The sequence below is a fragment of the Physeter macrocephalus genome, chromosome 8 (assembly GCF_002837175.3).
Source record: "Physeter macrocephalus isolate SW-GA chromosome 8, ASM283717v5, whole genome shotgun sequence".
In the NCBI taxonomy this organism is placed as follows: Eukaryota; Metazoa; Chordata; class Mammalia; order Artiodactyla; family Physeteridae; genus Physeter; species Physeter macrocephalus.
The window spans coordinates 54,921,187-54,946,855 of record NC_041221.1 but is presented as its reverse complement, the minus strand read 5'-3'; the positions used below and the strand labels follow the sequence as shown (position 1 = coordinate 54,946,855).

At 38.2% G+C, this 25,669-nt stretch overlaps 1 protein-coding gene and 1 non-coding gene across 3 annotated transcripts in view; one reads left to right on the top strand and one right to left on the bottom strand.

The window, feature by feature from the left end:
- Positions 1-25,669, bottom strand: part of PARP8 (poly(ADP-ribose) polymerase family member 8) — a 183,843-nt gene that overhangs the window by 115,472 nt on the left and 42,702 nt on the right. The gene's annotated exons all lie outside the window — the stretch shown is intronic.
- On the top strand, positions 3,016-3,087 carry TRNAR-CCU (transfer RNA arginine (anticodon CCU)). Its single transcript has one exon. It is a non-coding gene; the product is annotated as a tRNA-Arg (tRNA).

The following is a 25,669-nucleotide window of genomic DNA, read 5'->3' as shown; positions in this document are numbered from 1 at the left end:
AAGGATTCTTCAATATATGCAAATCAATCAATGTGATACACCATATTAACAAACTGAAGGAGAAAAACCATATGATCACCTCAATAGATGCAGAAAAAGCTTCTGACAGAACTCAACACCCATTTATGATAAAAACCCTCCAGAAAGTAGGCATAGAGGGAACTTACCTCAACATAATAAAGGCCGTATATGACAAACCCACAGCCAACGTCATTCTCAATGGTGATAAACTGAAACCATGTCCACTAAGATCAGGAACAAGACAAGGTTGCCCACTTTCACCACTATTATTCAACACGGTATTGGAAGTTTCAGCCACAGCAATCAGAGAAGAAAAAGAAATAAAAAGAATCCAAATCAGAAAGGAAGAAGTACAGCTGTCACTGTTTGCAGATGACATGATACTGTACACAGAGAATCCTAAAGATGCTACCAGAAAACTACTAGAGCTAATCAACAAATTTGGTAAAGTAGCAGGACACAAAATTAATGACAGAAATCTCTTGCATTCCTATGCAATAATGATGAAAAATCTGAGAGACAAATTAAGGAAACACTCCTTAATGGAAACATTTACCATTGCAACAAAAAGAATAAAATACCTAGGAATAAACCTACCTAAGGAGACAAAACACCTGTATGCAGAAAACTATAAGACACTGATGAAAGAAATTAAAGATGATACAAACAGATGGAGAGATACACCATGTTCTTGGATTGGAAGAATCAACATTGTGAAAGTGACTCTACTACCCAAAGCAATCTACAGATTCAATGCAATCCCTCTCAAACTACCAATGCCATTTTTCACAGAACTAGAATGAAATATTTCACAATTTGTATGGAAACACAAAAGACCCCATATAGCCAAAGCAAGAAAGAAAAACCGAGCTGGAGGAATCAGGCTCCTGGACTTCAGACTATACTACAAAGCTACAGTCATCAAGACAGTATGGTCCTGGCACAAAAACAGAAATAGAGATCAATGGAACAGGATAGAAAGCCCAGAGATAAACCCACGCACATATGGTCATCTTATTTTTGAAAAAGGAGGCAGGAATATACAATGGAGAAAAGACAGCCTCTTCAATAAGTGGTGCTGGGAAAACTGGACAGCTACATGGAAAAGAATGAAATTAGAACACTGCCTTATACCAAACACAAAAATAAACTCAAAATGGATTAAAGACCTAAATCTAATGCCAGACACTATAAAACTCTTAGAGGAAAACATAGGCAGAGCACTCTATGACAGCAATCACAGCAAGATCCCTTTTGACCCACCTCCTAGAGAAATGGATATTAAAAAAACACATGAAAGGATGCTCAACATCACTAATCATTAGAGAAATGCAAATCAAAACTACAATGAGATATCATCTAACACCAGTCAGAATGGCCAACATCAAAAAATCTACAAACAACAAATGCTGGAGAGGCTGTGGAGAAAAGGGAACCCTCTTGTACTGTTGGTGGGAATGTAAGTTGATACAGCCACTATGGAGAACAGTATGGAGGTTCCCTAAAAAACTAAAAACAGAACTACCATACGACCCAGCAATCCCACTACTGGGCATATACCCTGAGAAAACCATAATTCAAAAAGAGTCATGTACCACAATGTTCATTGCAGCTCTATTTACGATAGCCAGGACATGGAAGCAACCTAAGTGTCCATCGACAGATGAATGCATCAAGAAGATGTGGCACATATATACAATGGAATATTACTCAGCCATAAAAAGAAACGAAATTGAGTTATTTGTAGTGAGGTGGAGGGACCTAGAGTCTGTCATACAGAGTGAAGTAAGTAAGAAGGAGAAAAACAAATACCGTTGCTAACACATATATATGGAATCTAAGAAAAAAAATAGTTTCTGAAGAACCTAGGGGCAGTACAGGAATAAAGATGCAGACGTACAGAATGGATTGAGGACACGGAGAGGGGGAAGGGTAAGCTGGGACGAAGTGAGAGAGTGGCATGGAAATATATACCGTACCAAATGTAAAATAGATAGCTTGTGGGAAGCAGCCACATAGCACAGGGAGATCAGCTCAGTGGTTTGTGACCACCTAGAGGGGTGGGATAGGGAGGGTCGGAGGGAGATGCAAGAGGGAGGAGATATGGTGATATATGTATATGTATAGCTGATTCCCTTTGTTATAAAGCAGAAGCTAACACACCATTGTAAAGCAATTATACTCCAATAAAGATGTTAGAAAAAAAAAGAAAGAAAGAAAGAAAGTTTGGAAGACAGCTAATGAAACAGTTTACAGATACTTCTTTCATTCAATGTATTTTCACTGAATATGTTTTATATGCCAACCACTTAAATACGTCATTTAATAAAGCACCCTAAATTCAGTATTATTGTACAGTTTAGTCTCCTAAGTTTAAAAACATTGCCAAGGGGGCTTCCCTGGTGGCACAGTGGTTAAGAATCTGCCTGCCAGGGGGCTTCCCTGGTGGCGCAGTGGTTGAGAGTCCGCCTGCCGATGCAGGGGACACGGGTTCGTGTCCCGGTCCGGGAAGATCCCACATGCCGCGGAGCGGCTGGGCCCGTGAGCCATGGCTGCTGAGCCTGAGCATCCGGAGCCTGTGCTCCGCGACGGGAGAGGCCACAAAAGTGAGAGGCCCGTGTACCGCAAAAAAAAAAAAAAAAAAAAAAATCCGCCTGCCAATGCAGGGGACACGGGTTCATGCCCTGCTCTGGGAAGATCCCACATGCCACAGAGCAACTAAGCCCATGAGCCACAGCTACTGAGCCTGCGCTCTAGAGCCCACGAGCCACAACTACTGAGCCCGCATGCCGCAACTACTGAAGCCCCCGTGCCTAGGGCCTGTGCTCCACAACAAGAGAAGCCACCACAATGAGAAGCCTGTGCACCACAACAAAGAGTAGCCCCCCACATGCCACAACTAGATAAAGCCCGTGTGCAGCAACGAAGACCCAATGCAGCCAAAAATAAATAAATTTTTAAAAAAACAACAACATAAAAACATTCCCAGGGACTTCCCTGGTGGTCCAGTGGTTAAGACTCTGCGTTCCTAATGCAGGGGCCTGGGTTCGATCCCTGGTCAGGGAACTAGATCCTGCATGCCACAACTAAGAGACCGCATGCAGCAACTGAAACAGCCCGCCTGCTGCAACGCAAATCCTGCGTGCCACAACTAAGACCCGGTGCAACCAAATAAATAAATATATGTGTGTGTGTATGTGTGTGTGTGTGTATACACACACACACACATACACACACACGAACTTCCAAAGTTACATCCTACTAAGGGAAAAAGCGAAGCCTCAAACCCAGATCTGTCTAACACACAGCTAAGTAATAAATTTTTTTTTTTAAGCTGGGAAGAGGACAACTTGAATCAACATGGTATAGCTGTGGAATAACCACATATAAAGCAAAGAAATTGTCAGCTTTCTTAAAAGAGGCATGGAAATACCAGAGGAGTAGGTGCCATAGCCATAAACAGCTCAGGCTCTAAGGGAGGCTTCTACAGTCATGATTTGAAGGAAATCTCACTTACATGAACAGAATTAGAAAAACTAAGCAGAATTGCTTACAAACTGATAAGGCCAACATTAGCAATGCCATATTGAAATACAAACACCAATAGAAAAGAACATACTGATTATATTTTAGAAAGACTGGCTTAAGACCTAACAGATCTTCTACTGCTATGGCAACCTAACTAAACTGTAAATACTTCTTTTAGCACCAGTGTGGTGTACTGCATAAACAACTGAAAATGTCTGCCATGGAAAAAACAGCTAGGAAATTGATGCATTACCCTTTAATTTATGTTATTTAGCCCACTCATTTTGCTTTAGTTAACAGCCATTACTAGCAGTAAACTCAGGAAATTATGTTTGAATTTCACAGACACGCCCTTATTGAACATGTACTTATGTTAGGAAGCAATAGTTAGCCAATACTTTCTCAGATTAACTGTAATGATTAACAGTGAAATCAAATATAAGTTGTATTTTTTTTTGGCTGTGTTGGGTCTTCATTGCTGCGCATGGGCTTTCTCTAGTTGTGGCGAGCAGGGGCCACTCTTCATTGTGGTGCATGGGCTTCTCATTGCGGTGGCTTCTCTTGTTGCGGATTCAGTAGTTGTGGCACGTGGGCTTCAGTAGTTGTGGCACGTGGGCTTCAGTAGTTGTGGCACGTGGGCTCTAGGGCACGCAGGCTCAGTAGTTGTGGCTCGCAGTCTTAGTCGTTTCGCAGCATGTGGGATCTTCCCGGACCAGGGATCGAACCCATGTTCCCTGCATTGGCAGGCGGATTCTTAACCACTGTGCCACCAGAGAAGTCCCCATATACAAGATTTTTATTTGAATCTATGTATAAATATTTTATTAAAAGTATAAATAGGTAAATAATTTACTAATTGTTTTTTTACTTTAGACGTTAGTCAACATTCACTTCTAGCAAATATACATGTACACAGGCATTAAGTAAAACGCTTTATGGAAAACAACCAAATTCATTTAACTGGCAATAGACTACTACTCCAATCAAAAAAGTTCAGACATTTTAACTCCAATTATACAAATAAAAGTATAAAGTAAAAGAGTATCATATACAGCCAAAATTGTATTATATATTGCTTTCACAAAAAAATTTTAAAACAAATAACATAATTACATTATTTTCCACTAATAAACTACACACAGATGGGTAGAAGAGGGAAGAATTATCTAACATTTCACCATATATTCATGAGCAATCACTTGTTTTTGAAAAACTGTGATTCCTACTCATCTACACAGCAATTCATAAATATCAGTTCATGTAGCTGCAAATTCATTTGTGAACCAATCAACTTCTGTCTCCAGTAAAGGATAACCAAACTGATTTCTTTCCTTTGCTGTGCTGGCACATACACTGTGTCATTTAGAAGGAAACAAAGCGACACATTTGATTAGCTATGATCTATTTTAAATGCATGTACTGAAACGTAAGCAATTTGCATGCTTAATAAGGTAGGTAAGAGTAAAGAATCAATTTCCACACATAATATAATTTCACCGAGCTATATATTTGTCTGTCCATTCCAAAAGCAGAAAGGAAAGGCATGTAATCTGAATAGACAATCATATTTTTAAGTATTTCTACAGCTGATCCTGAAGAATATTTATATGAATGTCACTGCACAGATGTACGTGGACCCAAACAGAATAATCTCTCCTGGAGGATTTCAAATTCTCTACTTAAACTGTAAAAGAAAACTAAATTTCTCATAAATAAATGTAAGAAAAGTTTTGATGTTTCTAGGACATAACACTTTGAGAAGAACTTTTTAAAAATCTCCCTCCCCATTTCCTGAAAGATTTTTTTTTTCAATCAGTTTTCTCTTTTGTTATTATCCTTCTTCAAGAACTTATTCTTACCTCTAGGATTACAATCACCAAGGATAATGGTACTACCTGCCATGTGTAAATCATAAATTCAATGGATCACACTATCACAGAGCTTTAAAGGGCTTCCTAACTTTTTGTGTTATAGGTATGAACGAATGAATGAATGAGAAAGCATTGATATTGTATAGCAAGAAAGTTATAGAATTAGGCCCAGAATCTGGCATTCAAGCAAACCCAAACCACCTAAATGAAATTAAATGTAAATCAGCCAAAACCAAAAAACCAATTCTTTCAGAAAACGTAGGCCACTGGCCTTTGATATCCAAACACTTAATCATATTATCATCATCTTCACGAAAGTCATAAGAAGGCAACTGTTTCATCTAGGAACTGAGAAAGAATGATCTATTCCGGTAGAAAATGTACTAGTTAAACACTTGGGCAAGAGTATAAGAAGGAGAAATTTAATGTCCTTCCATTGCTTCCTGAGACGGCAAAGACAGAATTTCACTCCAGGGGAAGTGAGTGAGTTTTTAAAACAAATCTAACTCTAAAACAAACATCTGTAAACCAAATGATAACATTTTTGAAAAAGTATCATCCAGTAAAAGCATCTGAAAGTTGATTCTCAAGGGAAAGGAATTTTTAGTTTCTAACAATTATTTGCATGTCAAGGAAAAACTATTACTGTATTTAAGAGGCAAAAATCTGCTTTAGCATTCATCGAGTAGAAAAGCTGGGCACGAATTAAGAACTTATCTCTAATCAGTAAATTACTTCAAATGGCTTCTGATAGCTGTTGACAGTTGCCAAGCTGCATTAAAGATCATTCCAGTAAGCTGGCTATGAAAAGGTGCAATTACCAATGTTAATTATTTGCTGCAGAAATATTCATGATTTAGACTGAACTGAAATACCTTCTTGATGCTAGACTATCCCAAACATTCCTAGTGAGTATACAACTCATATCACTTTGCAAGGCTAGGAAACATCTGAGATAATGTAAGATGCATAGAATCTTTAAGCACATAAAACATCCATGCCTGAAAATTTTGGCAAGTTATCTGTGGCAGAGACAATGTCGTCTTCACTAAATCCAATTTCCTCCAGAGTACACAGCTCGATTCCATGGTCCCAAGAGAGCTGAGAAGCATATACTTTTTGGTATCAATTTTTACATGTGTTTTCAGCAATTTAACATGGCAGACGTTGACTTCTCATCCATATCACAGTAGTGGATAAGAGGGGGTAATTCTGCCCCACACAGTCATTGAGGGCTCCAGGCTTATTGTCTGTCATGTCCAACCACCTGCTAAGGCTTCATCCGCCTCAGCATTAAATCACGTGCTCAGGAAACCATGGAGAAGAGTTTCACGGGCAAAGCCTTGAAATGATATACATCTTTTCCATCCTATCCATTCATACTCCATTCCCTGGAACTCAAATGTATGATCATGATGAACTGCCAGGGAGGCTGGAAAATGCAGTCTGGCTGTGTGCTCAGGAAGAAAGGGAGCTGGTGAATACACAGAAGTTTGTACCACAGCATCTTTTAACATTATTAATACATTTGAATTACTGTAAAATTTACTGTAAAATTTAATAACTTTGAAACTCTTTCATTAACTAAAGAACTTCAGTTTTCCAGTGCCCTTAGTTAGAAATTAACAGCAGGGAAAAACAAATATAGGTAATTTTAAAGCAGATTTTAGTAATCCCTCAAAACTTTCACAAAAAAAACACAACTGTTTCAGTGCAGCTGTCCCTCATCCTTCAAATATTACACTGAAACATTCACTATGAAAACTGTAACATATTTTAATTGGACACAATGAAAAAGGAAACAGCTTGGGCATGAAAAATAAAATCTGATTCATCTACTCAGTCACGTTCTTAATACTATTACAAAGCTACAACATTTTTAGAGCATGATATAGATACACAGAGAACAAAATACATAAAAAAAGACTACATTATAAAAACTATCTGAAAAAAATCAGAATACAGTTCTAGTAGTTTTTTTAACTCATTTCATGTTGCATACAAAGGCATGATTTCTTACCAACCAAGAAGAACTTTTTGTTTTTCACTAAGGAGAAAACATTTCTATGAACTCACTCACACTTTCGTGCTAAATAAGACACTATTGTGTTCAAAAAACCATCTAAAAGTTACAGGAGAAGAAGATAGTTTCAGCCACACAATATTATTAAACTCATTCCCAAATTAGTACTGACTATTTCAGCTATAATCCACCCATGTGAACTAATCAACCACGGTAAGCACGGAACAATACAACTGGTTATTTAAGTCGCAAGTACTTGGAATTCAGAGAAGATGGGAGGAGAGATCCAGTGAATTGAATATTCTGTCTCAAGAATGTCAGCTCTGTATTCTGAGATAAATTACTGAATTGGTGGACTACAACACAAGCAAAATTAGCTTCGTGTTTCTTCAACAACTGGCCAATTTTCATCTTCCAATAAATCATCTACATGGGTATGACTGCATTACAAAAGCTAATGCTACCTCTAGAAAACAAACAAACAACTTAGAGTCTCCTGTACGCACTAGTGTTTAAATTGCATGCTTTCTGAAACACGGGGGCAGCCACTGCTGCAACCTCTTAACTCCTATACTAAGTGAGACAGACTTCTCTCCAGAACAGGGAGACTGCTATTGGAAAGTTTTGCACACAGGGATATTAAAGGGCTGAAAGGGTTTTATCCCAACTCAAAAATATTTCATGATGACCCCTGTTGGAAGGTAAAAAAAAATTATTTTTACCTCCTGTGAATCACTTTAATTAGATAATTAGATTGCTCTTCTCCCCCAAAGTAGCAGAGGACACAGGAGAAGAAGATCTTAGAGCAGGGAAACAGCGCTGCCATGTACAGCTGTGCAAAGTGTGCACCACGCAAGGGCTCCAGGCTGAGAGCTCCCAAGAGAACGCTATCCAGCCTTCACTCTGCTCAGTAAGACTTGATCCCTAGGGCAGCATGGCTGCGAGGAAGGGATGCCATTTTCTCATCGTCAAAGACCCACGGAAGGGAAGAAGAAAGATGATCGAGAGCACGTATATTTCAAGGAAATGCATACCTCTGTGATGTCAGGGGTTGGATGCAGTGGCACAGCTCCTTGACCCCAATATGTATTCACGCCTTTTGCTATGGAAACCGGATGTTTACCCTGGAACACTGCTGCCCCGAATCAAGACTATATTCCCCAGCCTCCACTGCGCCCAGGAATTAGGATAGGATCACATCCTGGCCAATATGGTTCACACAAAACTATCCTGCGGCGGCTTCTGGGAGCCTCCTCTAAGAGGCAGCTGGTAAATGTCCCTTTGCCTTCTTCCTCCTCCATTCTTCCCTCTTGTTAGGACACACATACCATCCTGGCCCACAAGGAAGGGGCGAGCTGGAAGGGTCTGGGTCCCTGAGCACAGAGACCAGACCCGCCCTGAAAGACCAACATGAGAAGGAAAAAAACTTCTCAATTAAGCCAAAGTTATTATGGTTTTTTGTTAACTGCAGCCAAAGTGCTATGGGAAGATGCTGGAGCTGAGAACACACAAGAGGGGAGAAGAGGGGTCCGAAACACACACCTTCCCTTGACATATAGTCTAGATCCCTACTGAATGCAAACTGCTGCCTGAGCCAGACCTTGACAGTGAAGGAGTCAACATCTCTTACAATGTAAGCAATGCAAAGTACACTTTTGGAGCAATAATAGGAAGATTTCTAAAACACTATTTTTGAAAGGTTCTCCATTAATGATAATATATGACTGTTGATGGGATCCATAACAAGGACAGAAATAAGTCAAATATTTTCAAATAATTTGACTGAGGATTGTATGGCTTATAACAGACACTACAGGCTCTGTTAAGCCTCTTAGTTTTCAATTATTGGCATGAAACTGATCTAGAGTAGACTTTGACTTTCCAGGATGAAAATGATTTCTGAAAATGTACTGCATGTTTTGTTTCCAAGGGGTGTTCTTTCTCTGGGGACTCTGTGAAAATATTTTTTATAATTTCCCTCTTTATCTTTTAAACCACTTAACTTCTGAGAGGGGAGAAAGACACAAATTTTAATATGGTTCTTCTTAAAACCTACAATAGAGGACCAAACTACTGATAATATTCTCTGGCCAAATTCCTGTTGGCACACCTTCAGAGATAAGATATACATATGCTTTCTCCATGGTTTTAAAAGTGCTTCCTGGGGCTTCCCTGGTGGCGCAGTGGTTGCGAGTCCTCCTGCCGATGCAGGGGACATAGGTTCGTGCCCCGGTCCGGGAAGATCCCACATGCCGCGGAGCGGCTGGGCCCGTGAGCCATGGTCGCTGAGCCTGTGCGTCCGGAGCCTGTGCTCCGCAGCGGGAGAGGCCACAACAGTGAGAGGCCCGCGTACCACAAAAAAAAAAAAAAAAAAAAAAGCGCTTCCTATTTATTCAATAGTATGTTTACAATTTTTATCAAGAAGACATACAGGATTCCTTCTTCGAGAGAAAGGAGTTATTAAGATCAATTTACCTGTGTATCACTTTCAAAATTTGGTGTACAAAGATTCATTTTTATCAAACTTCTTACCAATGGTCAAATTCCCAGATTTTAATGTGAATTTCAATTGGTCACAACTGTATAATTCCTTGATGCTTATACTCTCAACTTCTCAACAACCTCATGCATAAAATTAGCCTGTTTGTCATCATCAAATTCTCCTTACCTCTTTCCATCAGCATCCAAACATACTCTAGTATAATCTAGGATAATTTTTCCGGGCTACCACCCTATTTCTCTGTTCCACTTCATACGAACATTTCTTGAAAGAGTTGCCAATACGCACTATTTCTGCTATTTTCCTAGCTCTTGTTTTTCCTTTAACCCAATCAAATTTTGGGCTTGTCCTGTTAATATAATCAACAACCTCTTTGTTCCCCAATCTGATGGTCAGTTCTCTCTCCCTACGAGAGCTGAACTCTCATTAGCACTGGACAATTAAACATGTTCTCTTTCTTGCAACACTTCCTTTTCTTAGCTTCCATGACACCATCCTCTCTCTTAGTTTCTTGCCTATGGTCCCTCCTTAGTTTCAACTGCTGAACCCATCTTCTTGCTTGACCACTAAATTATGGAATGTTCCAGGACTCAGTCTTACAACTCCTTCTCTCTCCTCTCCTCTACCTGCTCTTCCCCAGACTTCTCTATTTTGACTATCTAAATACCTGCTCAGGCCCAAAACTATGGCATCATGATTAATTCCTTTCCTTCCCTCACCCACCCCTTCACATCCATCTATTGCATCATGTCTTACTGACACCACCTTCTGAAGCTATCCACTGCTCTGCATCTCCTCTTCTTTAACCCCAAGGCAAGCCACCGTCATCCTTCCCCTGAACTACTTTAATGCACGCACCCAATATTCCAACTCCCTCTTTGTTTCTCCAAATAATCCACTTTGTGCAGAGAAGCCACAGTGATCTATCGGGTTGGCCAAAAAGTTCGTTCGGGCTTTTCCGTAAGATGATACAGAGAAATCTGAAAGAACTTTTTGGCTAACCCAATATTTATAAATTATATAACTTACCTATTTGAAAATTATGTAACTTTCCCACAAAATCATCCAATGGCCCCCCTTGTAGTTAAAATAAAAATCAAATTTCTTAAAATGCCCTACATGATCTTCCTCTGCCTACTCCGCTTTGTTCACTGTTAACACGGCTCTAAGAACAGTTGCTGATACATAGTAGGTGTGCATTTGCTATTTGTTGAATGAATGAATGAATGGAATAAATATTAAAAACATAGTAAACTTACAGTACGTTTGTTCAAACACCATTTATATTCACTAGTAGCAAGAAAATTTTACCAAATTCCTTTAATCTGAGAATCTCAATGTTATCCAGGCATTAGGCTCATTTAATCATCAAACCCTTTGATGAGCAAGTAAAAAAAAAAAATGATACTCACTATATTGACACAACTATTAAATCAGAACTATCCTATATAATATAATTATTGCCTCACTTATAAAGCTCTGTGCCACATCATCAAGTCATCTTCCTTTGTAATTTAACAGAATTCTAGTGTAAGGAATAACAGCATCTTCCTTTCTTTACAGGAGGCTCCAAGTTAGCAATTCTCGGCCTCCATGTGAGAGCGCAAGAGTCTCAGATGACCATTTTGAAGCACAGCAAAATTTTGGAAAGAATTACTCATTTCGACAAGGCATAATAAATTTGAGATTATTGTTAAAATGTCAGTTTCATCCATTCGGATGTGAGAGTGGAAGAGAAATGGAATTATAATTAGAAAGTTGGGAACTGAAAACTGAAAATAAAGCTCTAAAACAATGTTCATCTTTAAAGAACAAATGAAAAACTCTGAATTATTCTTGTACACTATACAAGAATGAAAAAGCAGCTCTACATATCTGTTCTGTAAAGACCTAAGAGTTAAAACTTCCACTTATATAGAGACACGAAAATTTGCTAATCTAAGTTATAAGGTAAACATACCATGTATTACAATGTAAACACTAGGGTTTTTTAAAAATATTCTTTTAATTAATATTTACTTACTCCCCTTGTTACTACTGCCCATGATATGGTGGTCTCAATAATTGTTTAAAAATGAACATTTTAGGGCTTCCCTGGTGGCGCAGTGGTTGAGAGTCCGCCTGCCGATGCAGGGGACACGGGTTCGTGCCCCGGTCCGGGAAGATCCCACATGCCGCGGAGCGGCTGGGCCCATGAGCCATGGCCGCTGAGCCTGTGCTCCGCAACGGGAGAAGCCACAACAGTGAGAGGCCCGCGTACGGCAAAAAAAAAAAAAAAAGAACATTTTAAAATTCTGATTAATCATATTGTCTTTTCCTTATTAAATGACCAATTTTGGTCATCTCTTTGGCAGTACTTCATTTTTATTAAAGGTCTTTATGAATACCAGGACACGCTGACCCACACACATCTAAAAAGTACTCATTGCAAGTCTCTTTCCTCCCCCAATATGGGGAAGGAGTTCATGAAAGTATGAGTAAACACCCAGAATATCTGTAAAAAATATAAGCGAATTCATATAAATCTGTCCCCAAATATGAAATGTATCCATTGTAAGTATTTTGGCAGGCTGTGAAAAAGCACTGCCTACCACCTACTGGTCTAAGATTGTATGGAAAGATTACTAAAGAGTGCAAAAACCTCGGGTGCTTTCATGATGACCACGTGAGATGTTTTTTCACTGTGGTCATCTGGCTGAATATATGCTACTGTTTGCAATCTTTCGAGGGTACTGAAGTGACAGGAGGCACTGCTACAGGTCAGAAATTAATATGCTGCTTGGGGCGAGCGTGGCTGTCTGACCACGGATTTCTGTTTCCTGATGAACTCTTACTAAAATGAGACTAAAAGCAGGGAAAAGGGGCGGGAGGGGCATAAATTCACAAGGACAGGAAGGATGAAAGAGCCAACCATGGAAAAGAGATGTCTAACACTTTTGGAAAAAGAGAAGGGGCTAGAGAAGTGGTAAGTGATTTAACAGAGTGGAAAAGCCAGTGGTGGGCTACCTGCAAGAATGTACCTCAGGGAGAAGAGAGGCAATTTGCTACCTTAAGAGCTGGAGAGGCTCAGGACCTACAGGAAGGCTTAACTGCAGGCCTTGCAAGGGTTGTAGGCCCCGGGTCCACCCCGTGACTATCCCCTCACACGGCCTACAAGCACTGCTCACATCTCAGAGCTTCCAGTAACCTAACCTTACCAGTGATTTAACTTCCCAGAGCTCATTTCCTCATTTGAGAAGGGGGAATAATGCCTATCTGTATTTGCTTTCTATTGCTGCTCTAACCAATTGCCACAAACTCAGTGGCTTAAATTTACACAGATTGATTATCTTACAGTTCTGGAGGTCACAATTCCAAAATAGACTTGACCAGGCCAAAATCAAGTCGTCAGCAGGGCCATGTCCCGTTCTCCCCACCAATCCCTACCCCAAAGCCTGAGGGGAAAATCTCTTTTGGGCATTTCCAGCTTCTAGAGTCTGCCTACGACATTCCTTGGCTCCTGGTGCTTTCTTTTCTCCATCTTCATAGCCAACAGCACAGCATCTGCAAATCTCTGACTACAACCCTCTGCTGCCTTCATTACATCTCCCACTCTGACTCTCCTGCCTCTAAGAATCTGGGCTCACTATGATAATCCAGGATAATCTCCCCATCATGAAATGTTAACCTAACCCCATCTGCAACTTCCTCTGTGTCATCCAAGAGAACATATTCACAGGCTCTGGGATTAGAATGTGGACACTGCGGTGCCATTATTCTGTCTCCCACCTTACCTTGTCAGACTATTAAAAAGATGATGTAATATTATCAAAAGAATAACAATAACAGCTGAAGCTTATTGATCACTCTATATATGCCAAGCACTCTTCTAAATCCCTTGGAGATTTAACTCACTGAAACCTCACAGTAGCCCTGTGACAGTCAGACCACTATCAGCCCCATTTTACAGATGAGGAAAATATAGCTCAATAACTATGCCTAAAGTCACACAGCAAGTATTTAACAGAAGGGGGATTAAAAATCTCCTCTCCAGTCCTTAACCACCAGGGTAAACACTGAGTAAATTTTAGTTATTATTATTATATTTAGTTGTTATATTTAGTTATTATTATATCTCTGCATTGAGTTTATTATATAAATCTAATGCCACAAACATAAAAACATGATAAAGATCAAGTCCAATATTAGCATTTAGAACTTTTTAAAATTAAAAACATTTTAAGTGCCTGCCACTTCCCTACATTAAATACTCCATATACCAAAACACCTCTCTTCTCCTCCCCACAGATCTGTATTTGGTTCCCATCCTATTATGCTCCCATAGCTCACTGCACTTGTCTGTACTGTCACTTACAATATTAGAATGTACTGTAATGTCTGACTTTTTATCTGTCCCCTGACCTGTGAGTGTCATGAGGACAGGGACTTTTCTATACTCATGGTGGCCTGTAGAGGCTGGTCCTCTGTGCTTACTGAATGAATGAGTGCAGAAGTAATAAACTGCAGTAATTTAAAAACCTGGTAGGTTGTTTTGCCAAGAATCTTTACCAATTGCTACCATTTTGTACCTTTCTTAGAAGAATAAAACATATCCTTATATTAACATAAAATCAATATGAAACTGAATAGATTCTAAAATGTTCCTGTTTCTTTTGTTTCTGCAATCAACAATACAGTGATTAAACATAAAAAACATGAACATTCTGTAGCTTTATAGGTACTTCACAAAACAGTATATATTCACTGTGGAGAAACAGAAAATCTTTTCCAGAAGTTTCTTTTCTTTTTAAATAAAATGCTAAATACCTATTTCTAAACATATAGCCCTGAGATAAATATAAAAAATGGTAATCAATAACCAAAGGTCAGCATACACTGTTTGTTATTATTTTGGACATAATAAGTATCATTCCACTTTGTAATCTATTTCAAACCATCTTGAATAAAGTGAAGATTAATAAAACTTTAAATTGATAAAGAAGAAAATCACATTGTACCATAAATATTTCTCAGAGATGGAAGAAGTAATAAGATCCTTTGGGAAACAGGTAAATCAATTTTGCAGAAAAATCCTTTAGATTTTTGTTTCTCTGAAGGCTTATCATTATTGCAATAATACCAGACAAATAACCTGGCCTATCATTTACTCCACTGGCTTAAAAACAAAAAGAGGGTTAACAGGTGTATTAATAATCACCATGGAAAACGGAAGTAAAAGGTAAAGCAGTGACATGTTTCACTCATGATGTTTTTGGCTCAAGCTGACTTGACTTTCAAAAAGACCTCGATTATCTCATATAAGAAAAAGCACAGGGCTTCCCTGGTGGTGCAGTGGTTGGGGGTCCACCTGCTGATGCAGGGGACACGGGTTCGTGCCCTGGTCCGGGAGGATCCCACATGCCGCGGAGCGGCTGGGCCTGTGGGCCATGGCCGCTGGGCCTGCACGTCCAGAGCCTGTGCTCCGCAACGGGAGAGGCCACAACAGTGAGAGGCCCGCATACAGCAAAAAATAAAATAAAATAAAATAAGAAAAAAAAAGAAAAAGCACAAAAATGTATGTTGGAGTATGTGTGTGGGAGGGGCAGGGGGATACTCTATGGTTGTTTAATTGTTTAACTCAGCAGTTCAACAATGCCATCAAGGACTCAAGTTTCTTCCATCTTTCCTTTCTGTCTCAGTTTATCATTTCACTCTTGGGTTAACTTCCTATGTGGCCAAAAAGATGGTTGCTACAGTCCCAACATCACACCCAGACATGAGCATGTCCAAAGCAGAAGAGGCTTCCTGTGTGTATTTCCTTCTTAAGAGCAACTCTAACAGGAGTCAGGTCCAGAAGCTTCACGGTAGGGAACTCCTCATATCTGAGAGGCCAGATGTGAGTCCTATAGCCACAGCCTTGAATCAATCAGGGTGGGAAGGTGGGCAAGAGAGACCAGGCACATGACTGGATTAAACTACCTCCCTTTTACCCCTGACTGGAGAGAAGGTCACTCATTTTCACTATGGTTGATTTCCTGAATGAAGCAGCTTTTCCCTTTGCAGAGAAAAAGGTAGGAACTGATGTCTGATAGATGATAATGTTTGAAACTTGGGAAATGAATGGTGTTGTAAGAGTTAGCTCTACAACAGGCCAAACTGCCAAGTTCCGAGGATGCAGGATGAGGGAGGTAGGTTCCGTTTACCAGAGGAGTAATCAAGATGCCATTTTACAGATGGCCAGTAACAAGAAACCATTCACTTTCTAAAAAGTACTTAAACATACTACTATATGCTAAGGCTAGGAAAGCATTCAAATATATATATATTTGAGTGCATATACATACACATGTACATAGGTACACATACCCACCTTCCATACCTTCTCAATCTTAAAATGAGGATCATATCAAGATATTTGAGACATACCCATCTGTGTGTATGAATAGATAATATAGAGATAAAGACAGAGAAGAGACAGATACACGGAGGCTAGGTTAAGTCATTCAAACCAGAATCTCTTAGATGTAATAATTTTTCATCATATATGTAGGTTGCAGACATGGAAACAAAATTATGTTCGTTTTCAAAAGTCAGTAGTAGAGTTACACTGCTAATCTGTCACACTTACGTACTGATATTTTTAAAAAGGAGAATAAAATTCAAGAAAATCCGCACTATGAAGGAGCAAACACACACACACACACACACACACACACACACACACACTGTTCTTTATCTTTCTCTAAAAGGTTCCTACCAAAACAAAGGAGTAGTACAGAAATGAGAATTAGCAGGATTCAGTGAGATTGGGTACCACTGGGTGTTCAAGCTATTCTAGTCTCTGATTCTTCTAAATAGGAAGATTTCCTTTAAAAAAGGATATAGATAAGAAGCATGTGAGTACTTCTCTATTACTATTGCTGATAAAGTTCTAAGGCAACAGCAATCACTGCCTCATAAATCATCCCAAAATAAAGATAAAAATCATTAGAAGATAGCATCTAAGCAAAGACCCATGAAATTACATAAAAACTCAATTTATACTTCAGGTTGAATTGGACATGCAAATAGATCTGAAAAAATAATAAGCTGATGGAAGGTGCTCACTTTATCACCTTTAGATAACTGAGAAAGGACTATATCAGGAGTAATCATGTAATAGAATAAAAACATAATGATTAACCCCAGAAAATTATTAATGTGAATTTTCTCTTGTCATTATTTTTCTGGCCAAAATTAACACAAAGCTTCTATCTATTGAAGGGTCATTAAGTTCACAAACATCTCTGAATATATATTCTCACTATCATTTATTCTCTCTTCTTTCTCCCTTCTCCCTTCCTCCTGCATTCACCCTTATCAATCCATCTACCCATCTTTGACTCTTAGTCCATCTACAACTCTTTCTGTCTCTCTGTCTCTGTCTTTCTCTCTCTGGGGCTCTGGGTCTTACCATCGCTCTTATTTTTCCCTTTCTTTTATGCTTTGCAATAGTAGCAGGTTTTAATGACACTGGGTACTTTTTGTGGGAGGGGTAAATTTCTGGATGAATCCTGAAATGAAAGAGTCCGCTAAACCACATGGTTACTGCACTCTAGAGTTTCATTGATTACTGCCTCCTACTATAATGCTTACACATATTATTACTATATTTTACCCACTGCCTTACTCTTGAACATAAATAGGCAGTGAACGATCACTAGACATTTGAGAAAAGCCTCCAACATGAATGTGAGAGACCAAAACAAACAGAAAAGGAAACTTGGAGAAAACAAATAATGAAGGAAGTAGAAGGAACTTAAGTTAATACAGAGAGACACAGACAGCCAGAAGATATTAAGTACATAAAATAAAACAAAACGTTTTAAGAAAGTATTTTCAAAAGGAAAAAAAATTAAAAGAACAAAGAAAGAGCCCTGGAAATAAAGAATATATATATATATATACTGACAATTAAAAATTCAACAGAAAGGGTTGGAAGATAAAATTGAAGAAATCTTGAAAAAGCAGAATAAAGATAAAGACACGGAAAATATGAAAATAAACATAAGAAACATAGAGAATCATTTTAGGAAGTTCAACAATAGACTCAAAAAAAAATAAAAAGCAGTTGAAGGAGGTGAAGAAATACTATCAAAGATATAGTACAAGAAAATTTCTTAGAAGGACAGAAGCCTCTATATCAGAGGCCTTCCTGTGAATGTCAAGTCTAATAGACTTTTCAAAAAAATCTACTCTAAACCTAAAAACCTAAAAATCTACTCTAAATCTACTTTGACATTTCAATGTGAAATGTCAAAACTTCAAGGATAAAGAAAGCTCTAAAATCAAGCTTCCAGAGAGATACAAAGACAGGTTAAGTATATAGGAATCAGAATCAGCAAGGTACTGTATACTCAATAGCACCGGATAGTAGAAGACTGTCAAGCAATGTCTTCAAAATTATGAGGGACAATGAGTGCTAACCCAGATTTCCATACCTTCTCAATTTGTCAATTAAAATGAGGGTTAGGGCTTCCCTGGTGGAGCAGTGGTTGAGGGTCCACCTGCCGATGCAGGGCACACGGGTTCGTGCCCCGGTCCGGGAAGATCCCACATGCCGCAGAGCGGCTGGGCCCGTGAGCCATGGCCGCTGAACCTGCGCGTCCGGAGCCTGTGCTCCGCAACGGGAGAGGCCACAACAGTCAGAGGCCCGCGTACCGCAAAAAAAAAAAAAAAAAAAAAAAAAATGAGGGTTAAATCAAAATATTTTAGACACACCCAGACTCAAAAAAATTACTTCCAACACAACTTTTCTTTCGCAGCTAAAAAAGTACACTTTTCAACAAAAAAGGGAAAGCATGGCATCCAGTAAACAGAGGATACAACACAAGGCTATATTGAAGGATAACACTGTGCATCAGACATACAGAGAAAATGGGTCAGACTCAAGGAAAAAAAAAGAACTCAGGGAAGGTCACCAGGATGGGTAAGGAGTGGAGAGAGATGGGTCACTGATAATTTATTTTGATGTGTTTGACCATTTGGGAAAATTATTGAGAGCCATGGCAAATGTTCTGAAATAATTGAAAAAAAATAGATATATAGTCAAATAAAAGCTAACGAAAAAAATTCATAGACAATCTTTAATCCTAGGAAAAGTTATATAAGAAAAAATATATAGTTATAATACAATGATATAGTCAATGTAAATGTAACGCTGATTTACTGATGCAACCAAAAATGCATCAATGCATTGAAATGTCTACATGGAGATATTATGCGGTAAGGAGATGCAAGAGGGGATAAATACTACTATAACAGGCGTTCAGTAGAAGCTGTCTAAAATTGACAAATCAGTAAAGAGCAGTTAAATCATATTATTCTAAATTACGGTAAATACGGTTGATATTAGCCCATACTGTCTGATTTTGCACTTATACATATGTTTATGTCATGAATATATAATTTTTTTTAACTCTCCATTTGATAACAAGAGGAGATCACAGCAAGTAGAAGCAGGAAAATACCAGCAGGCATTCAAATCCAAAAGAAGCAGTCAATGTCATCAGCTTTTAAAAGATAATGTTGGGGGCTTCCCTGGTGGCGCAGTGGTTGCGCGTCCGCCTGCCGATGCAGGGGAACCGGGTTCGTGCCCCGGCCTGGGAGGATCCCACATGCCGCGGAGCAGCTGGGCCCGTGAGCCATGGCCGCTGAGCCTGCGCGTCCGGAGCCTGTGCTCCGCAGCGGGAGAGGCCACAGCAGAGGGAGGCCCGCATACCACAAAATAAATAAATAAATAAATAAATAAATAAATAAATAAATAAAGACAATGTTGGCAAGTAGTATGGTCTCTACACCTGGCTATTGTTCCCTGAAAAGCAGCAGAACATGTCCCCTAATGAATGAGTGAATCTCTCTCAGATACTCTCTGGAGTATCTCTTTAGAGATTTTTGATTTTGCCTCAAAATCAAACATTATATTCAAATATTAAGAGGTTAGTTTAATGGCCTAAGGATTTTAATCAAACCTTTAGAATTTGCCATATTGTTTTTGAGAAAAAGATTATTCATTCTATACCTGTCAAGTCTATTTAATTTTTATTGTGAAATGAGTTTTTTAAAAAATCTAAATTTAAAATATCTGTGAAACACAAAAGCACCCTAGTAGAATCATCAAATGAGAAACAATCATAACTTTTATGTATGTAAGAAAGTTCCCTTCCTTCAGGATTTGGGCCGTGGGAGGTAAATAATGACTGATCATATATTTATGTAATTGAATGATGAATTATGTACCCTGTCTAAAGAACTATGCTCACACTATATACAAACAACAATTTACACTGATGCATGGTTGACAAGTGTCTGATTTATTAAATCAATACATGCTCTTATAACTGTATAAAAAGATTTTATGTCAGTTTACAAAGAACATACTGATTTAATGAACTACATAATTATATGCAAATCTGACACTTACTTAGACAAGACTACCCAATAAAAAAGTAGCTATATAGATTTTTGTGTAAATTATGAAGCCCTTGAGTGGTGATTTCATAAGCAAGATATATGTGTCTCAGTATATGAAAATTGCAGAAATCAATCACTCGATGCTACCAGCATCACAATGGACTATTAAAATATGAATTAGGAAATGCTCAGATAACCAAGTTTTTTTTAAGTAAAAGCACTCTGAAAGCATAAGCTATTTGGTGAAATGAAAATTGTCAGTGCTATTCGTTTCCTTATTAATAATAATAACGGGGGCTTCCCTGGTGGCGCAGTGGTTGAGAGTCCGCCTGCCGATGCAGGGGACACGCGTTCGTGCCCCGGTCCGGGAAGATCCCACATGCCGCGGAGCGGCTGGGCCCGTGAGCCATGGCCGCTGAGCCTGCGCGACCAGAGCCTGTGCTCCGCAACGGGAGAGGCCACAACGGTGAGAGGCCCGCATACCGCAAAAAAAATTTAAAAAAAAAATAGTAATAATAATTCCATTTATTGTGGGTATAGTTTTGAGCTCTGAGTTAAACATTTGTGTTTGTGTGTGTTTATTATAGCAAGTTATTATTCCTATGTAGAAATCAGAGAGATGAAGTAACTACCCAAGATCATGAAGAGCCTGGATTCAAACTGAAGCTTCTGGATTCAAAACCCTGATCTTAACTACTAAAATTATTGTTAAGTAGGCTTGTTTCTGACATTAACCCTCACAGGAAGTTTACAATCAAAAGGTTCCAGATACAGTCAAATGGGACAGGAAGAGGATTACATGATTTTTCAGATAAAAGAAAATTGATAACACATTAAAAGTTTTGCCTCCCATAAACCAACTATTCAGAATATATAAAGAATGTCTAAAAGTAACTAAGAAAAGTATTTAAGACCCAATAAAATATCTGCAAAAGACTATAAAACCTCACAGAAATAAAGTTCCAAACTTTCAAGAAACTCAAAAAATACTCCCACTCGCTAATAATCAGTAGATGCAAATTAAAATAATGATGGGGTATGATTTAACACCCTAATATTGATACAAATTTTAAAATGTAACATCAATTACAGCCAAGAATGGGGGGAAATGGTGATTTTCATACATTTCTGCCTGCAGTATAAATTGATACAACCAATTCATAAAGTAATTTCTGAGCATGAGCCTATATTAATCCAACAATTCCATTTTAAAATATATCCAAGAGAGAATCTAGTTCAAGTAAATAAAGAGACATACAAAGATGCTCAATAAAATTAGTACCTACACTACCTTGAAACAACCACATAGTGGAGTATGATAATTCCACTACAATGAAATTGATATAAGGTAATCCCCTCACTCTTTCTGTTGAATCTGAACAAGGAAGTAAGCAAAGTGCTGATTATTAATGGCAGCCATCTTGGAAACAGGAGGAAAACCAGCCTTATGATGAAGCCTAAATAACCAGTTCCTTAATGACATAACTTAGTCCGTGATGTAGGCCCTGACTTCATCTTATTATAGCTCTGGTCTTTCAGTCATTTGAGATAATAAATTGCCTTCATATTTAAGCCATTTTGAGTCCAGGCATTTTGTTATTTGCTGTCAAAATACCATAACCAAAGTAGAAGTAGTGTTTATAGTGTTTACAACATAGGTACTTGGCTGAGACAAGGATACCATCCCTGATGTAATCACAGCAGAACAACACTGCCCCCCACTAAAAAGCACACTTTGTTTAGGGTTAATCCCCTATGTGCTGTCCACAATGTTGCAATTATAAAATGCCAACAAAGGACTTGCTTCCCCTCATCCCCCAAGAATTGGGAAATAAGATCACTGACATCTTACTCTTGATACAGAAATGGCTGGTCCCCAACCACCACTTTGTAAATCCCAATATTATGCTGTTCAGGGTTGGCTAGAATTGTATATTATATCAATACCAATGAATTTATAGTGCACATTCGTTTTAGTTACTGCTGAGATACTTCACGACATGAAAATTTTCACCAAATATACTCTGACATCTCAAAGAGATTCTCACACTTTAATGTGCTCAAGACTCCACTGGGGGTATATATATATATATATATATATATATATATATATATACAATAAAATATTACTCAGCCATAAAGAATAAAATACCACTATTTGCAGCAACCTGGATTGAACTAGAAAATATTATGCTGAGTGAAATAAGTCAGACAGGAAAAGACAAATACTGTACAATATCACTTATATGTGGAATCTAAAAAATAATACAAATGACTGTATATGTAAAACAAAAACAGACCAACAGATATAGAAAACAAAGTTATCTTTACCAAATGAGAGTAGAAAGGGGGGAGGGACAAACTAGGGGTATGGGATTAACAGATACAAACTACCATGTGTAAAAAATAGATAAGCAACAAGGATATACTGTATAGCACAGGGAATTATACCCATTAACTTGTAATAACCTACAATGGAGAATAATCTGCAAAAATACTGAATCACTATGCTGTACACCGGAAACTAACATAATTTTGTAAACCAATTAAACTCCAATTTAAAAGATTCCACTAATGGGCTTCCCTGGTGGCGCGGTGGTTGAGAGTCCGCCTGCCGATGCAGGGGACACGGGTTCGTGCCCCGGTCCAGGAAGATCCCACATGCCGCGGAGCGGCTGGGCCCGTGAGCCATGGCCGCTGAGCCTGCGCGTCCGGAGCCTGTGCTCCGCAGCGGGAGAGGCCACAGCAGTGAGAGGCCCGCGTACCGCCAAAAAAAAAAAAAAAAAAAAAAGATTCCACTAAGATTCAAGTTAAAACACAGATTTCCAGGCATCACACCCAGAAAAACTGATACAATTATTCTGGGACTTAGGAATCTGAATTTTACATGCACTCCAATAATTCTGATGCAGAATTCTGAACCACATTTTAAGAAATACTGCCCGAGACCAAATTAAAAATATATATTAAAGAAATGCAGACAAATGGCAACAAATTAAATGGTACATGCAGCTAGCTTATGATGAAAATCAAGTCCCAGCCCCATCCCACCAATTCCTTTTAAACATATGAATTTTTAATTCCTAGACTGGTTATCTCCATGTTACTTATATCTTATTTTACCTCCTTTACAATGTTTACATTGTATCTATAAGAACTCTGCTATTATTTTTAGTTTTTCAGTTGGACCTTGGTGCTTTGAAATAATATACCTTATTATTCCATAATAAGCCTTATTATTCCATTCTCTACCCTTCAATAATTAAGCAGATATTATAGAAAATAGTTCCTAGATATGTGACCAAAAGGCATCACCAATGTTCTTTTCATCTTTTACTTCTGAAATCACACATTCTCCTGAGCCATGATGCCTGAGATAGAGCAACTGTCTGAATTAGTGAACTATTTTTGAAAGTAATAAAAGTAACTGGCTTTAAAAACTTGGTTTTCAATAATTTATCTCATACAAGTAATTACATTTCCAATTTTTATATCCTATGTTGCAGCCTTCTGATTTTAAAAATGAACCCAGTTAACTAAAAATAAGTCAGACATCTTTATCAAATTAGTATTTTTCTTTCCTCACCTGTGTGACACATTAGGAAGTGGCAATTAAAAAAGAAGCAAGCTAATTAGCTACTGTGGTTGTTCTCCTATAATCAAGTGATGCACATAAAACTTACATGAAGAAAACCCCTTGATTTACTTTGGTGTCTGGAAACTCAACAAAGCATAACACAAACCCAAAGCCAATCTGACTAGTACTGCCTATAGTGCTACTCAGGTCAATAATCTCAATTTTAAAATAATACACTTTAAAAATCTGAAACAACAATTTCCACCAAAACATTTTTCCGTGTGTACATGAGTCTCAACCTATATTGAGAAGAGAATCAAGATGGCAACGAAGACACTGCTGTGGCAGTTTGTAGACTGTCCGTTTGTAAGTGTCGCATCCATCCCATATGCAACATTAAAGCTGTCACTTGCTTTACAAGGAAGCAAATTATTGACCATGGAGTGGTTCTAAATTTTAAAATTACACTGCTCTAGGCTGATTTTGCATCTCTGCAAATAGATTAACGAATCCAGCTTTCCAAAACCATTTTGAAACATTCTTCATGCATTCCTATTTTAAAGCAGCACCGTCCAAATGAAATATACTGCAAGCCACAGATGTAATTTTAAATCGTTATGTTGAAAAGGTAAAAAGAAATAGATGAAATCATTTTAAAAATATATTTATTTAACCCAATATATCCAAAATAGTATCATTACAATATGTGACCAATGTAAAAATTATTGAGATATTTTACATTCTTTTTATTATACTAAATCTTTGAAATCCAGTGTGTAGCTTACAGCACTTCTCAATTCAGCTACATCTCAAGTACTCAACAGCCACTTCAGCTAGTGGCTGCTATTCAGGGGAGGACAGATTTAAAGGAATAACTACTGCAAGTCTTTAGAGGTGAGCATTTAGGGAGTAAAGACTCAAATTAAATAAATGACCTTGTACTTACCCAGGTAATTACACATTTGTCAGGGTAGTTTTTCAAAGATGGTAGAAAAATAAGCAACATTTTCTGATTATGACTTGAAAAGAAGACAGATAAATGGCCTTTTGATGGTCAGTTGGTGATCAGGATCTACATACGCCAAGGAGAATTATCAGGATATCCAGAATGATAAGGACTTTGAGGCACTGTGAGTCTCAAAGGCTAAAAGTAGGAAAAGTAGGCCAGACTCTCCAGCCTGAGGCAGATTTGGCACCAGATTCCCTATAGAACGCACAGAGAAGACAACTTCTAACTACAGGAAAAGATTTAATATGAGGGCAAGCTAAACAAATGTTAAATACAGCTCAAAAATAACAGCAACAACAGCAAAGTCAATCATGTCAATATGTTATCAATTAAATCTTAAATTTTGCTTTATATACAGCAGGTACTTTCCCCTATAATTCATGTCTAAATATGGAAAATTAATGTTCAAAGAATGAATGTTCAGACTGTTATAAAACTGAGGGGCCTGGAGGACCCTTAAGTATCTAATACAGAACATTTCATATAAGAAAAGCTTAAGTTGTGAGATATAGAGGCATTAGCCCATGGACATCAACAGACGTACTGCAAAGCTGTTATTTGTTGCAAATTCATTGCAAATGTACTGCTAATTTACTCCTAAATGTACTGCAAATTTACTCCTATCGTGACTGGATTCTTGTTTCTCACAGAGCTACATCCCTGGCACTGACTGAGGCAGGGGCTGAAAAGCTTGAGTGCTGTCACCATG